Source organism: Nuphar pumila, chromosome 16 (assembly GCF_984573655.1).
Source record: "Nuphar pumila chromosome 16, dmNupPumi1.hap1.1, whole genome shotgun sequence".
In the NCBI taxonomy this organism is placed as follows: Eukaryota; Viridiplantae; Streptophyta; class Magnoliopsida; order Nymphaeales; family Nymphaeaceae; genus Nuphar; species Nuphar pumila.
In genome coordinates this window covers 69,886,913-69,904,578 of record NC_143264.1, presented here as the reverse complement: position 1 = coordinate 69,904,578, position 17,666 = coordinate 69,886,913, and the positions used below count along the sequence as shown (strand labels likewise).

At 38.4% G+C, this 17,666-nt stretch overlaps 2 pseudogenes; both read right to left on the bottom strand.

Annotated features, from left to right (window-relative positions):
- Nucleotides 1–4,708: 4,708 nt before the first annotated feature.
- LOC149813458 (14-3-3-like protein) lies at nucleotides 4,709–6,796 on the bottom strand (annotated as a pseudogene).
- Nucleotides 6,797–7,575: 779 nt separating this feature from the next.
- On the bottom strand, nucleotides 7,576–9,695 carry LOC149813457 (14-3-3-like protein 16R; annotated as a pseudogene).
- Nucleotides 9,696–17,666: the final 7,971 nt, after the last annotated feature.

The window sequence follows — 17,666 nt, the reverse complement described above, 5'->3', positions numbered from 1 at the left end:
GAATCATTGCGTAAAAAGTTGTTCTACAAATAAACTGCTTAATTTTTACACCATTAGTAAATCACATGTATAGTGATTTATTTGGTATATAAATTGTTATACCATGTAGTGTCCTATCACGATCTACACAATGGAGTCTATGTCGGCCACAACTGGATGAAAATCGTAATGTGCATGAGTATAAATCGCGATAAAAGTGCATGGACAAATCATTGTCTCATCTAGCCTTTCAATATACACATCATTGTACAACCTAATCCAATCACTCCTCCACCTAAACCCATAAATACAAATTGATGTGAAATTCAATGAAAAAAATTAAGGTGAATTCTATGTGATTTACAACATGATACCAATTTACGTTTTATACAGAAACAATATTTTAGTAACAATTACAAATCAATATGCGTAAATCACGATATTATATATCGATATCGTTCACAAAGACAAACAAAGATATATTATTGTTGTGGTAGCTTCTTAAATACAAATCAATGTTATTTACAACCATATTCATTTACCAAAAATATGAGTATCTAGTTACAATACATCATGACCAATGGTTTGGCCATGAAACGATTTACACAATGACTGATTAATAAATGGCCAAAAAGAAAAACAATAAACAAAGTCACACGATGTAAAGACTTAGTAAAGTACAAATCAAGAATAATTTAACGATACAAATCGAGGTAACTTTATAAATACAAATCAATTTCGTTCATAAAGACTAACAAAGACATATCGTTGTCGCGGTAACTTTATAAATACAAATCGATTTCATTAATAAAGACTAACAAAGACATATCGCTGTCGTGGTAACTTCAAAACTACAAATCGATGTGATTTATAACCGTAATCATTTATGAAAAAACTTAATCTTTTTTTATATGACCACAATGGTTTGGCTTAGATAAAATACATGCCCATCATCATCAAAAAAATAGATATCACTACCAGTAGGTAATTATCGAGATGTCTAATTGTATTTATGAAGTAACTGCGATAACGATATGTCTTTGTTTGTCTTTGTTTGTCTTTGTGAACGATATTGATATGTAATATCATGATTTACTCATATCGGTTTACAATTGTTACTTAAATCGATGTATACTTTACTAAGTCTAAACATTGTGTCGATTTGTATACACATGCGTAAAACCCTAAAAAATGTAAAACCCTAATATAGATTTATGTAAAACCCAACCCTATCCGACCCGACCCGTTGTCCTGGTCTAAAACCCTAACCTATTTAACCTCTCTTTCTCTTTTCTACGACAACACAACTTCTTCTTCTTCTTTTTTCTCCTCCACCTTCGTCTTCTTTTTTTTTCACCTTCGGTCATTGTTGTACAAATAGTGTTCCTTTGGTGATGATTATGTTGGTTATCTTATATGTACACATCGATATATTTGTGACACATGATTGTAGCGTATTCATCGTGAAGTATATTGAAGCTTATGTAGAATATAACGACCATAATCATCTTCAATCGTTGTCACCATACCGAAGCAAGCATAGATATTCTGCATGATAGATAGGGGGTAATGCTGATGACCATCTATTTGATCTAGAGGAGCTGATGGAGGCATGGATGAAGGGGCAAATCGAGACAATGAAGAAGATGATGCTCAGAATTTTGGCGATGATTAGATTCATGTGTTGAATTTTTTGTACCTTCTTGTTCTTTCAAAAGAAACTCTTTGTAAATGTTCACTTCTAAATAATTAGAACTTGGTGAGGATTATAGTGGACCGATACATTTTTCACCTTGTATCTTGTGTTAAATTTGTTTCAGTTGCTTTGTATATATATTTTTTATGTGTACTTTGTTTTTTATACAAGGATATATAAATTATGTAACAAGAAAATTTTCTCGATATTTATATTTCAAACAATTTTTTTTTATGATGAATTAGCGACGGATATTATCAAGTCGCTAATTAGTATCCGCCTCCAATTTAGCGATGGATTAGGGACGGATATTTATCCGTCGGAAAACTGAATTGGCCGATGTTTTGCAATGAATTATAATTCATCGCAATTTCATCGCTACATTAACGACGAATGTGTATATGTCACAAAAAAAATCTCTATGGATTAACAACGGTCTTGCGATGAATCATGACATTCTCTAATTCATCGCAACTTAGCAATGGAAGTAGCAATAGATATTTTTCGTCGCTAATTAGCGACTAGAAAATTATGATGAAAGTTACCCGTCACTAAACTGTTCAGCGACGGATTTGCGATGGATTACGGCTGTCGTTAATCCACAGATTTCTTGTAGTGCATGAACGACATGCAACAACCAGATGACGTTCATCTGGACCATGAACAACAATGAAAATTTTTGTGGGCCCCACCTGAAACTTAAGCTTGGGGATGTCAACGGGCCGACTTCAGGTCAGATTCACATGACAAAAGATAAAACCGAATCAGATCCGACTCAAGCAGATTTGGAGTCCGATGGAAAAAGTTAAAACTGAATTTGGATCTGACTAACTTAAAAGCTGTTATTTACACTTAATGATCGGGTTATATCTGACTTGTTGCACATCCCTACTTAAACTATCCAATTCCAACACCATCGTGGTTGGATGTTGTTCACCACAATAAATGAAATGGCATCCCCTAGACCTCTGACGGTAATACCATCCGGGGTACCACTGACCAGATCCTTTCTCATTTAAATACACCCTTAGGTCGGGACAAGTCTCTCCAATACGCAAGTCCATACAGTATCAATGAGTTGAAACTCATAGCTGTCGGTTTTTTCTACTCAATCTGACACATTAGATGTGATCTACATGTTTGATTCAAGACCCGAGATCTTGGGGAAGGGCCCTTACCCCATAACGCACACTCAAAGAACCAATCTGCCCCTGGGGAGGAGCAACGATCTATACACTTTGTGGGTGTGGAACGCAACATCTGGTGGAGAGAGAGAGAGAGAGAGAGAGAGAGAGAGAGAGAGAGAGAGAGAGAGAGAGAGAGAGAGAGAGAGAAATTGGTAGCTGCTCACAAGTTATGTGCTAAATGATACGGGCTAAATGGGTTTTGTCTGCCCTTTTGGTGTTTTTTTTTTTTGCAATTCTGACCTCATAAATGTGTTGGGCATAGTCGATTCACAAGGAATCTATACCTGGATCATGTGTTTTCCATGAAAAAAATGATATTTGGAGCCTAAAACATATACAAAGATTTTGGTCAGTTGATTTTTCGAACCTTATAAAAACTCACCCATGTATCCTAATGGAACACTTCAAGAGCTAATCCCTATAAAATCAAGTACATAGATCACATGTCATTATTATCATCGTCTTGTTATATCTCACCACTTGAACAACTCATTGGATGCAAACCATATTATTAATTTCGTAAGGCCTTTTGGGTGTACGTTAATAAAATTTTAAGGCTTTATAACAAGCACATGATACGTTTTTTAATCCAATATATGCGTCAAATCCATTTTTGAGGATAGTGCATATGCGTCTATAATAAAAAAAAGGTTGAGTAAAGGGCTCTTAATAAGACCTATAATTAGGGGTGTCAACGGTCAGTTTACCCGCACCCGACATGTAATAAACCTTATAAGGTCCGGGTGTGGTGATAAATAAGAAGACCTGATTAAGACATGAGTTCAGGTCCTATAAACACATGGATCCGGGTATAGTTTGTGAAATTTTATATTACACCCAAAAAATGAAAAAAAATATTTTATTACCGGGTATAGCCGGGTCTGGTTCATGTAGTTCTTATCAGGTCTGAGTATGGTTTCTCTTATGGTGGGTCCGATTAGACCAGGGTCTGAGCCTGATATACCATACCCAAAAATTGGGGCCAGGTCTGGTTCTACCTGGGTTCGAACCAAACCCGACCCATTCACACCCTACCTATGAGTTGTATGGTTGCAGTTTATTGTTGGGACACCTTTGAGAGATTCACCCACATTGGTGTTGAGTGGGGGCTACTCCTTATAGGATCAAATATGTCATGCACCTGGCCTTTGTTTGTGGGCTGCTAAGGAAAAACAAAATCATAATAATTAAAAGGTATTACAATTTTGTCTCAAAATAATATAATTACTATAAACTCAAGATGGTCATATTTGATTAGACTTTGACTAAACTATGTATTGAGTTTGATTCTCTATAAAAGTGTTATTCTAAATTAGCTAATAAAGGTATTTATTATTGACTGTTCACTAACCAGTAGCTGGTCTTGAAGACTTGAACATTCAATATGGAGTTCGTCGTTGTTTGATGGTCGAAAACTAGTTTATTGTTCGATACAAGCCCCAAAAGAACCTTGTGCATTCAAAATTTTCAATTAGTCAATCACATCCATCGCTAAACAGTTTAGTGATGAATAGCGTCTGTCGCATATTTCTCGTCGCTAATTAGCGACATAACTGATTTGTTGCTACTTCCATTGCTAATTTGCGACGGATTAGCGACGTCGCTAATCCGTCACTAAATAAGCACAAATTTAGTTTTGCAATGGATTATATTCCATCGTTAATCCGTTGCAAAATTTAAAAATAAAAATAAAAAAAAGAGCCTTGAGGCGTGCGTCTCATACGCTTTGAGGCACATGCCTTGAGGCGAGGAGCAGGAAGTGGCTATGAACAAACAAAATTTTTACACATAACATATACATTTTGCACATCTTAAAGGCTTGAATGGCAACTAGAATCCATCGAACTCCTCAGTGCAAATCTAATGACACTTCTTCATAACCATAACTCGTACATCACCATATAAAAAGCATCAAAATCAACTGAATTTGAATGCCACTGGAAATGCTTTCTAACCCTCAACACATTCCTCTGCAATCTCACATACTCTTCCAAACTCACTCCCTGCAGAACTATCTTCGACAATGGAATGTCTAATGTGGCAACAATTAGAGAGAAGCTCTTCCAAATGATTATATCATCAAAGGGGAGATTATAGTGGTTAGAAAACAATATTGAAATTAAAGGGAGAAAAAAAAGAGAAAAAGAATTAGCTAATAGCCTAATACATTAAGCAAGTCACTGAGAAGAAATTGAGAGAAAACCAGAAGATTACTATTCTTCATCGCGCTTGCTTGCTTCTTTGATCTCATCGATGCCATCATCCTGATGAGATAATATAAGATGGGATTTGTTAATAAGGGAAAAGAATAAAGAAACCAAAACCCTAACAAAATTCAAAGAATACGGCAAAACTAAGGAAAATAAAAAATGTAAAAAACAAAAGAAAATTTTACCTGCATATCAGACGTCCAGAAGGTGAGGTTGTCTCGGAGGAGCTGCATAATGAGGGTGCTGTCCTTGTAGGATTCCTTGCCCAACGTATCCAACTCGACGATTGCCTTATCGAACGCCTAAGTAAAAACCCAAACAAAGATGGGCAAGAGAAAAATGCGTGAAACCTAACCCTAATCAAAGGATCTGGAGAAAAGGAACAAGGAATTTAGGGGGTTTTGCAGCAAAATCCAATAAAAGATCGGCTGGATCCGATGATCGCTCACCGGTTTTGCCAATATGCAAGCCCGATCCAGCGAGTTCAGGATCTTATAGTAGAAGACGAAGAAGTTGAGGGCGAGTCTGAGGCAGATCGGGTGGGTCGGAGCTAGGTAAGCGTTAGCGATGTCTTGAAAACACCAGAAAATAAAGAAAAATCACAAAAAGAGCTCATAAATCAAGTGATCAGAGAGGGATAGATCACGAAAACACCTAGAAAATAAAGAAAAATCACAAAAAATATCCAAATCAAGAGATTGGAGAGGGACAGATCCCCAAAACACCAAGAAAACAAAGAAAAATTGAAAAAATATCTAAATCAAGCAATCAGAGAGAGAGAGAGAGAAAGAGGAACCTGGGCGGATTTGTAGGCAAAAAGGGTGTTCCCGGTGGCCTCCTTCCACTCGGCGTCGGTCTTAAACTCGGCGAGGTAGCAGTGGTAGTCGCCCTTCATCTTGAGATAGAAGATCTTGGAGTCAGGGCGGTGGCAGAGGAGACAAGGCAGTCATCGAAGAGGCGGAGGATTTTGTCGCAGATGGAGCAGAGCTCGGACTCGATCTTGACGCGATAACCACGAATGGCGGATATGTGGTCGTCGTTGTGGCGGCTCTCCTCCTTCTGCTCGATAGAGGATATGATGCTCCAGGAGGCCCGACGCGCGTTGATGACGTTCTTGTAGGCGTCGGCCTTTCCTGGGGTGAGTGTCCATCCAGGCCACCCCTTCCTTTGAGGGGAGAACATCCTCTTGAGGCTGCCCTTTTCCCCGTCGGGCTGATTTGAGAGTAATCAGCAGTGTTGTGAGAGGCGTACGCCTCAATACCTGAAGCGTACACCTCAGAGGCGAAACGCACGCTCAAGGTACTGAGGCGTTGTACCGAGGCATTTGAGTCTTGAAGTGTATGCTTCACATGGGTGAAGTGCACGCCTCTCATCGAGGCGCGCTTTGCCTCTAAGGCGTACGCATCATGTAAAGCAAAAAAAACCCGATTCACGCTCAGCCCGCCGATCCCGGCTACTTTCAGTGCGCCGGTTAGCTCCCCCCCGAAGATCGCTTTCCTCTTCCTCGCCTGGCGACACCTTTCTCTCGATTTTCTCTGGCAGCATTTCTTCAAGGTATCCCATTGTTCTCCCCTTATGGATGGTTCTTTTGTTTGGGGCTCCGGTATGAAGGGTCTAGGGCATAGAGTGCAGGTGAGGAGAGGTTCTCCATTTACGTGCACTCGAGGCCCGGATTCGTCTTTGACCACACGACGACCATGTGCTCCTATTGCTACGGGCGCCATTTGAATCATAGCATTAAGGTTTGGGCTTCTTCTTTTTTCTCCCTTCCTTGATTGATCCACGGTAGATGAATTGGTTCTATTGTTGCTTTCGATGGTTTGAGTTTGTGATTATTTGGGTGGGGATGTAGGTAGCTTGGGGAGAGGCGAGCATGATCGATGCGAAGCGTATGTTGCTCGCTGAAGCTCTTCAGGATCAAACGAATCAACGATTTGTTCTTGTTTCTGATAGGTTCTGTCATGTCTTCCATGAGTTTCTTACCAATTGCATCCGTAATTTTATCATCTTAGCCAAAATTTCCCATGTTTTCCTTATTTATGTTTAATTATTGTATACAATATTTGGGCTTGTTGTCATTTGTTGTTTTTTGTTGATTGGTTTAATAGTTGGAATTGTTCTATTGCGACGATTCAGAAAATGAGTGTTCATTTTCTTTGATAGCAGAAAAAAATCATGGAGTTTTTCTATTCGCACGATCGTATAAATTGTCTTTTCTTGTTGGCGTCATTGCAGTTGTGTCTTTCTAGCTTCTGTATTGCAATTTCCGTACTAAACTTTCTAGGATCGACTGATTTTGTGCTATGTGGTGATATCAATTATCGGGTTTAGAACTAATGATGGCAATCTTTAGTGCAGTTGTGTTCCTTTGTACAACTTCAGCTATGTGTATGACTATCTGATGTCTTCTCCAAGAAGTTTTGTGGACAGGTGGGTGGAGGGACCTAGTTCCAGATCTGATCTTATATGTGTGTGTGTGTGTTTCTTTTTCTCTTTTTGGTTCTTAGTTGCCTCTATTTGTGTAAAGAATATAACAATATAACTTCTACATTAGGTGCTTCATACATCTTTTCATTTTGCAATTGGTCTTATGCTTAACGCGGCCGCCTGTGAGTTTTGTAGCATCCCCCCCTTCTTTCTTTTGTTTTGTGTAAACTGTAAAGCCCCCTTTTATTACTGGTCGTATTTCCACCGGCGATCAAAATATTTTATTTTATTATTTTGATCATGAAGCTTACGCTTCAACGCCACGAGGCGCACGCCTCACTTCATAACAGGCTCAACGCCTCACTTCGCCTTATCGCATTTAACAACCTTGGTAATCAGAGAGAGGGAGGGAGAATTTCACGTCCTAAGGGGGCCGTTTTAAATCAAAAAGTAGCGACAGAATTTTTTTGTCGCAAAATTCATTGCTAATTAGCAACAGAAAAATTTCGTTGCTAAGTACGACGAGTTTTGAGACAGAATTTTTCCGTCGCTACTTAGCGATGGATTTTGCGACGGAAATTTTCTACCGTAAAATCCATCGCTAATTTCAATTTTAAGGACGACTAGTTTTCGCTAGCTAATTTGCGACAAAAATAATCCGTCGCTATTTAATGTTTTTCTTGTAGTGAATTTTCTTAATTCACAAATGGAAAATTATTGTTGAAATAGTTCAATAAATTTTATAATTTTAAAATAATAAGTTTATATATATAACTCTAAGAAGAGTTAAAAGATTAAATCCACTAAACCATGAAACTGACCCCCTCCTCCCACCTCTCCTACCAATATTGTCATTTCAGAGGACTCATGAATAACCCACAAACATCTATAATCCTTTTGGTGGTTCCATGGCCCTTGATGTGTCGCATCTCTCTCTCTCTCTCTCTCTCTCTCTCTCTCTCTTTATATATATATATATATATATATATATATATATATATATATATATATACTTGAACATTAGGTATTTTCCATAACTGGTTATGAGTTTTTCTGTTCTTTCATGATTTTTTTTGCAGTTCCGACCTCATAAATGTGTTGGGTATGATCGATTTATAAGGAATCCACACCGGGATCATGTGTTTTTCATAAAAAAAAATAAGGATAATTTGGTTGATTTTTCAAACCTTATAAAAACCCACCCATGTGTGGGAATCAACACTACAAGAGAAAAATAATGAATAATGAGGGTGCTATCCTTGTAGGATTCCTCGCCCAACGTATCCAACTCGACGATTGCCTCATTGAACGCCTAAGGAAAAACCCAAACAAAGATGGGCAAGAGAAAAATGAGTGAAAACTAATCCTAATCAAAGGAGCTCAAGAAAAGGAACAAGAAATTTAGGGGGTTTTGCAGCAAAATTTGTTAAAAGATCGGCTGGATCCGACGATCGCTCACCTGTTTTGCCAAGGTGCAAGCCCGATCCGGCGAGTTCAGGATCTCGTAGTAGAAGACGAAGAAGTTGAGGGCAAGTCCGAGGTAGATCGGGTGAGTCGGAGCTAGGTCGGCGTTAGCGATCTCCTGAAAACACCAGAAAATAAAGAAAAATCACAAAAAGAGCTCATAAATCAAGTGATCGGAGAGGGATAGATCATGAAAACACGTAGAAAACAAAGAAAAATCACAAAAAATATCCAAATCAAAAGATTGGAGAGGGACAGATCCCCAAAACACCAAGAAAACAAAGAAAAAATCAAAAAAATATCTAAATCAAGCGATCAGAGATAGAGAGAGAGAGAAAGAGGAACCTGGGCGGATTTGTAGGCGAAAAGGGTGTTCTCGGCGGCCTCCTTCCGCTCGGCGCCGGTCTTAAACTCGGCGAGATAGCAGTGGTAGTCGCCCTTCATCTTGAGATAGAAGATCTTGGAGTCAGGGGCGATGGCAGAGGAGACAAGGCGGTCGTCGAGGAGGCGGAGGATTCTGTCGCAAATGGAGAAGAGCTCGGACTCGATCTTGACGCGGTAGCCACGGATGGTGGATATGTGGTCGTCGTTGCCGCAACTCTACTCCTTCTGCTTGATAAAGGATATGATGCGCCAGAAGGCCCGGCGCGCGCCGATGACGTTCTTGTAGGCATCGGCCTTTCCTGGGGTGAGTGTCCATCCGAGCCACCCCTTCCTCTGAGGGGCGAACATCCTCTTGAGGCTGCCCTCTTCCCCGTCGGGCCGATTTAGGAGTAATCAGAGAGAGGGAGGGAGAATTTCACGTCCTAAGGGGGGCGTTTTAAATCGAAAAGTAGCGACGGATTTTTTTTGTCGCAAAATTCGTTGCTAATTAGCGATGGAAAAATTTCATCACTAAGTACGACGGGTTTTGAGACAGAATTTTTCCGTCGCTACTTAGCGATGGATTTTGCGACAGATTTTTTCTACCGCAAAATCCATCGCTAATTTTAATTTTAAGGACGACTAGTTTTCTCTAGCTAATCCGTCGCTAATTTGCGACGAAAATAATCCATCGCTAATTAATGTTTTTCTTGTAGTGAATTTTCTTAATTCACAAATGGAAAATTATTGTTGAAATAGTTCAATAAATTTTAAAATTTTAAAATAATAAGTTTATATATATAACTCTAAGAAGAGTTAAAAGATTAAATCCACTAAACCATGAAACTGACCCCCTCCTCCCACCTCTCCTACCAATATTGTCATTTTAGAGGACTCATGAACAACCCGCAAACATCTATAATCTTTTTGGTGGTTCCATGGCCCTTGATGTGTCACATCCCTCTTTCTCTCTCTCTCTCTCTCTCTCTCTCTCTCTCTCTCTCTCGCTATATATATATATATATATATATATATATATATATATATATATATATATATAGTGTAGGTACTTGAACATTAGGTATTTGCCATAAGTGGTTATGAGTTTTTCTGTTCTTTAATTGTTTTTTTTGCAGTTCCGACCTCATAAATGTGTTAGGTATGATCGATTTATAAGGAATCCACACCGGGATCATGTGTTTTTGATAAAAAAAAATAAGGATAATTGTAGCCTCATAAATTTACAAAGATTTTGAATGGTTGATTTTTCAAACCTTATAAAAACCCACCCATGTGTTGGAATCAACACTACAAGAGCTGATTCCTATAAAATCAAGGACATAGATCACATCTTAACGGTCAAATTTTAAAAACAAAACAACAAAAAAACCAACCTTGCTGAATATATATATATATATATATATATATATATATATATATATATATATATATATATATATATATGTTTCAATTCAATCATATATATATTATCACCACGTGCTAAAATAATACAATTCTCAAGAAAGATATAGGGTACAATCACATTGCACACTTTGAGTGAACCGTCAAACTTTGAGTGTCCTCCGTCTCTAGGGTACAGTATGTCAGTTACAAGGTACAACAAAAGATGGAGGGCAGATATGTGCAGGATGCAAAGGCACAGGCAGTGTGATTGCACCTCATCATGGTTGTCAGTGTCGGTATCGGCCATGAATCATTGACTGTATTGGCCGATACCAATACTCATTTTGAATCATTCTGCACCTATCAGAAATAATAAAAAATTATTATGTGTCAATCATAATGTAACATGTGCTAAAACCATTAAAATAAATTTTAAAACAATATTAAAAATTACCTTTTTAGTATTTTTTACATTTATTAAAAAATAACTGATTATTGCAACATATCAAAATTTTGTCGATACAATGGGTATCGGTCGATACGCACCGATACTGATAACATTGCACCTGATCTGCCATTGGCAACGTGGCATGTAGCCCCAGCCTCTGTGCACCAATTGGATTGTGATCTAAAAAGGGCTATATATTGACAAAAGAGAGTGCATGTTTGCATGCCTGGAAGTGGTTTAGTTGTGGCTAATAGTGTTTTTTCTTTTTTTTATTGTCATTGAACTCGACTTTTGTAGTAGTAGAAGCTAGGGGTGGGCATCTGGCCGGCCGAGTCAATGGCTAGGCCCATTTGCTAACGGGTTAGGTTTTCGCTCGGTTCTTAATAGGCTTGGGTTTGAAGAGAAGCCCATGGCACCACCTAATGGGCCACTGTGAAGCAGGCCGAGTCCGACCCGTTTCAGCCTAGCTAAATCTTAAAATGCATAAATGCTTGACCAAAATTACAGGTTTGTGAGAGAATAGCAAGTTCTCGGGCAACTGATTAGGCAAACAATAATAATTAACAAATATGCAACTAATTAGGTAAATAATAATAGTTATCCAAGTTACTATGTAATAGTTTAATTTTTAAATTTTTTATACAACAACAACTACGCCTTCATCCCAAAACAATTGGGGTCAGCGATATGAACCAAAAAAGAAAATCATTCTGGGTCCTCCACATGAATCCTTCTCCTCCAATCATTTCTATCCAATGTCATGTCCTCGGTGAGGTTCAAAGCATTCATATTGTTTCCTATCATCTCCATCCAAGTCTTCTTCGGCCTACCTCAACCTCTTTTGACTAATATATTTTTTCATTTGTCCATCCTTCTAACTGGAGCATCATTAGGCCTTTGCTGAATATGTCCAAACCACCGTAAACGATTTTCTCTTATCTTATTTTCAATGGATGCAACGCCTACCTTCTTATGTATCTCCTCATTTCGAATCTTATCTTTTATTGTATTTTCACACACCCAGCGAAGCATACGCATCTCAGCTACATTCATTTTTTGAATATGATGTCTCTTGGCCGCCCAACATTCCGTACCATATAATAAAGCGGGCTTAATTATCGTCCTATAAAACTTTCCCTTCAACCACAATGGCATTCTACGATCGCACAGAAGTCCAATTGCACTTTTCCATTTCGTCCACCCAACCTTTATCCTATAGTTTACATCTCCATCAATTTCTCCATCATTTCGAATGATAGATCCCAAATATTTGAAATAGTCATTCACTGATATTTCTTGCTCGCTAAGCTTCACTACACTCTCATCACTATTGCGTTGCTTACTAAACTGATATTTCATATATTCTATCTTACTCTTACTCAACGTAAAACCTCTTGCTTCCAATGTCTGTCTTCATAATTCTTACTTAGCATTAACCCTAGCTCTAGACTCGTCAATCAAAACAATATCATCAGCAAACAACATGCACCACGACACATTTTTTTGAATTGATTTCATAAGCTCATCCATCACTATAGCAAATAGGAAAGGACTTAAAGTAGATCATTGATGTAACCCAACAGTTATAGGAAAATTGTTTGTCACCCCTTCATAAGTGCGGACATTGGTTACCACTCCTTCATACATATCTTTAATTATACTAATGTACTTGAGAGAAACACATTTCTTCATCATTGTCCACCAGAGAACATCCCTAAGTACTCTATCGTATGCCTTCTCTAAATCAATAAAAACCATATGCAAATCTTTGTTCCTCTCTTTATATCTCTCAATAATTTGTCTAAGAAGATGTATAGCTTCCATAGTTGATCTTCCAGGCATAAAATTAAATTGATTCTCCGATATCATAACCACCTTCCTCAACCTATGCTCAATCACCCTCTCCCAAAGTTTCATAGTATGACTCATGAGTTTTATATCACGATAGTTTGTGCAATCTTGTATGTCACCCTTATGCTTATATAGAGGCACCAAAGTACTCTTCCTCCACTCCTTAGGCATCTTATTTGTCCGCCAAATCTTGTTAAAAAGATTTGTCAACCATGCTTATATAGAGGCACCAAAGATTTTTAAATTTTTTATATTATTAAAAAATTAATAAATAACTCAAGTTTATCAGGCTGGTCGGAGCCCAGCCCACATATATAACACAGGCAGGGTTTTGGCCGGGTACCTAATGGGCTCGGGCCTAAAATCATGGCCCAATCCCCAATCATGGCAGGACAGGTCGGCTTGGCCCATCTGACTATCCGGCCAGTTGCCCATCCCTAGTTGAACCCAACATCTGATTGTTACCATCTTCACCCAAGAATTAAGAAACAACACGTCAATTGGCTTGTGGTGCGCTTGTAGGACCCATCTGCTTGCACTTCATGTGATTGAAATCATATTCTTCCAAATGAATACACTGCGCAAAGTGATTTGAAAGATGAGGGGTAACCTCAGATGTGATTTCAAATCTTAATAATTGCCCCATTTTCCATTTTACGCGTGAAAAAATAAAAAAAAATGAGAATCATTCTCACATTCATTTGGGGCCAAGTAAATCTCTATGATCCATCATCAAATTTAGACTTTTTGGTACAAACAGGGGCTCCCCTTGTGCATGTCACCTTGTGTTGGGATGTTGCAAGTTCGAACCCCAAATGGTATGGTTGTATAACTGGTAGGGATCTACCTAACCCCAACTTTATCTGTTAAAAAAAAATAGATTTTTTTGTGCTTATTACATAATTTAAAAAAAAATAATTATTATTTTTATTTAAAGTGGCCACAGTGACGAAAAACCTCTCATCCTTGAGGTGCCCCCCTGTCCACCGAGAGTACACCTACCTTCAACATTACGCAAGGAACTCCATCCGTAGGTTTCAAACTTGTGATGTCTGATAGACTTGTGAAATTATAATTTTTATTAAATTTAAAAAACAAACATCAAAAGAACGTGAAAGTTACAGGCAGGAGACCTTTTATGGGTTAGGCAGACCCTACTAATACAATCAGATTTGTGCTTTACTACTTAGCCATATGATTAACCACGTTTTAACATGCAGCTGGAAGTGTTGAACTGAATTGCAACCTGGACCCAGTCAGATGTCGACCAGATGCATTGGATCCAGTGAATCTTGGCCTGTCAACATGCCTAACCTTGTGCTTGCAATGGTCCATTTACTTTTCTAATTTTTGGACAGTCAAGCTCATTGTTAGCAGCCCCAAGGGGGGGGTTGGCCTAGTGGGGTGGGGCCTTGGCTGATAGTGATAGATGGGCAGTGAAGGTTCGATTCTCATGAGTGTCACTCTTTTGTGCAAGCCAATGCATAGCATAGGTTCCGAGTAGGGTCCTAGCCTTGGAGTTTTACGCTACCGGCATGACGGCCATAGGTATGGCAGGCTGAGCCAGCAGGATCCGGTCTTCGTGCCGGGTGCAGTTTCTTCGGGTTATAAATTCAAAAAAAAAAAAGAAGACAAAACTCTGTTTAAATCGTCGCATTTTATAATAACACTTTGAAAATGAAAAAAAAAAAAAAACTGCCGAGCGCATCCCCATGGGGTGTTAGCGATAGTTTTGACCTAAGGTCCTAGAGAAACTGCCGTTGAAGCCCAAAAATGCGTAAAAACGCATTTTTGCACATTTTTTGAGCCATTTCAGCATGATGGACGGCCAGCCTTGTTGCTTCGTAGCTGTGCACCCAAGGATTGCACTGCTATATATATATATATATATATATATATATAGAGAGAGAGAGAGAGAGAGAGAGAGAGAGAGCTGCTCACAAGTTATGTGCTAAATGATACGGGCTAAATGGGTTTTTTCTGCACTTTTGGGTGTTTTTTTTTTTTTTGCAGTTCTGACCTCATAAATGTGTTGAGCATAGTAGATTCACGAGGAATCCATACCTGGATCATGTGTTTTCCATGAAAAAAAATGATATTTGGAGCCTAAAACATATGCAAAGATTTTGGACCGTTGATTTTTCGAACCTTATAAAAACTCACCCATGTATCCTAACGGAACACTTCAAGAGATGATCCCTATAAAATCAAGTACATAGATCACATGTCATTATTATCATCGTCTTGTTATATCTAACCACTTGAACAACTCATTGGATGCAAACCATATTATTAATTTCGTAAGGCCTTTTGGGGGTACGTTAATAAAATTTTAAGGCTTTGTAACAAGCACATGATAGGTTTTTAAATCCAATATATGCGTCAAATCCATTTTTAAGGATAGTACATATGCGCCTATAATAAAAAAAGGTTGAGTAAAAGGCTCTTAATAAGACCTATAATTAGGGGTGTCAACGGTCGGTGATAAATAAGAAGACCAGATTAAGACATGAGTTCAGGTCCAATTAACACAGGGATCCCGGTATAGTTTGTGAAATTTTATATTACACCCAAAAAATGAAAAAAAAAATTATATTACCGGGTCTGGTTCATGTAGTTCTTATCAGGTCCGAGTATGGTTTCTCTTATGGTGGGTCCCATTAGACCCGGGTCTGAGCCCGATATACCATACCCAAAAATTGGGGCCAGGTCTGGTTCTATCTGGGTTTGAACCAAACCCGACCCGTTTACACCCTACCTATGAGCTGTATGGTTGCAGTTTATTGTTGGGACACCTTTGAGAGATTCACCCACATTGGTGTAGAGTGGGGGCTACTCCTTATAGGATCAAAAAGTTTCTAAAGCATAGATGAAAAATTGCAATATGTCATGCACCTGGCCTTTGTGTGTGGGCTGCTAAGGAAAAACAAAATCATAATAATTAAAAGGTATTACAATTTTGTCTCGAAATAATATAATTACTCTAAACTCAAGATGGTCATATTTGATTAGACTTTGATAAACTATGTATTGAGTTTGATTTTCTATAAAAGTGTTATTCTAAATTAGCTAATAAAGGTATTTATTATTGACTGTTCACTAGCCAGTAGCTGGTCTTGAAGACTTGAACATTCAATATGGAGTTAGCCGTTGTTTGACGGTTGAAAACTAGTTTATTGTTCGATACAAGCCCCAAAAGAACCTTGTACATTCAAAATTTTCAATTAGTCAATCACTACAAGAAAAACGTGGATTAGCGACGGATGCTATCCGTCGCTAATCCATCGCTAAATAGTTTAGCGATGGATTGGCAACAGATAGCGTCCGTCGCATATTTTTCATCGCTAGTTAGCGACAGATATGATTTGTCACTACTTCCATCACTAATTTGCGATGGATTAGCGCCAGATCATGTCCATCGCTAATCCGTCACTAAATAAGCACGAATTTAGTTTTGCAATGGATTATATTCCATCGCCAATCCATCACAAAATTTAAAAAAAAAAGCCCTGAGGCGTGCGTCTCATACGCCTTGAGGTGCACGCCTTGAGGCGAGGAGCAGGAAGTAGCGATGAACAAACAAAATTTTTACACATAACATATACATTTTGCACATCTTAAAGGCTTGAATGGCAACTAGAATCCATCGAACTCCTTAGTGCAAATCTAATGACACTTCTTTGTAGCCATAACTCGTACATCACCATGTAAAAAGCATCAAAATCAACTAGATTCGAATGCCACTGTAAATGCTTTCTAACCCTCAACACATTCCTCTGCAATCTCACATACTCTTCCAAACTCACTCCCTGCATAACTCTCTTCAACAATGGAATGTCTAATGTGGCAACAATTAGAGAGAAGCTCTTCCAATTGACTATATCATCAAAGGGGAGATTATAGTGGGTAGAAAACAATATTGAAATTTAAGGGAGAAAAAGAATTAGCTAATAGCCTAATACAGTAAGCAAGTCACGGGGAAGAAATTGAGAGAAAACCAGAAGATTACTATTCTTCATAGCGCTTGCTTGCTTCTTTGATCTCATCGATGCCATCATCTTGATGAGATAATATAAGATGGGATTTGTTAATAAGGGAAAATAATGAAGAAATCAAAACCTTAACGAAATTCAAAGAATACGGCAAAACTAAGGAAAATAAAAAATGTAAAAAACAAAAGAAAATTTTACCTGCATATCAGACGTCCAAAAGGTGAGGTTGTCCCGGAGGAGCTGCATAATGAGGGTGCTATCCTTGTAGGATTCCTCGCCCAACGTATCCAACTCGACGATTGCCTTATCGAACGCCTAAGTAAAAACCCAAACAAAGATGGGCAAGAGAAAAATGCGTGAAACCTAACCCTAATCAAAGGATCTGGAGAAAAGGAACAAGGAATTTAGGGGGTTTTGCAGCAAAATCCAATAAAAGATCGGCTGGATCCGATGATCGCTCACCTGTTTTGCCAATATGCAAGCCCGATCCAGCGAGTTCAGGATCTCGTAGTAGAAGACAAAGAATTTGAGGGTGAGTCTGAGGCAGATCGAGTGCATCGGAGCCAGGTCGGCATTAGTGATCTCCTAAAAACACCAGAAAACAAAGAAAAATCACAAAAAGAACTCATAAATCAAGCAATTGGA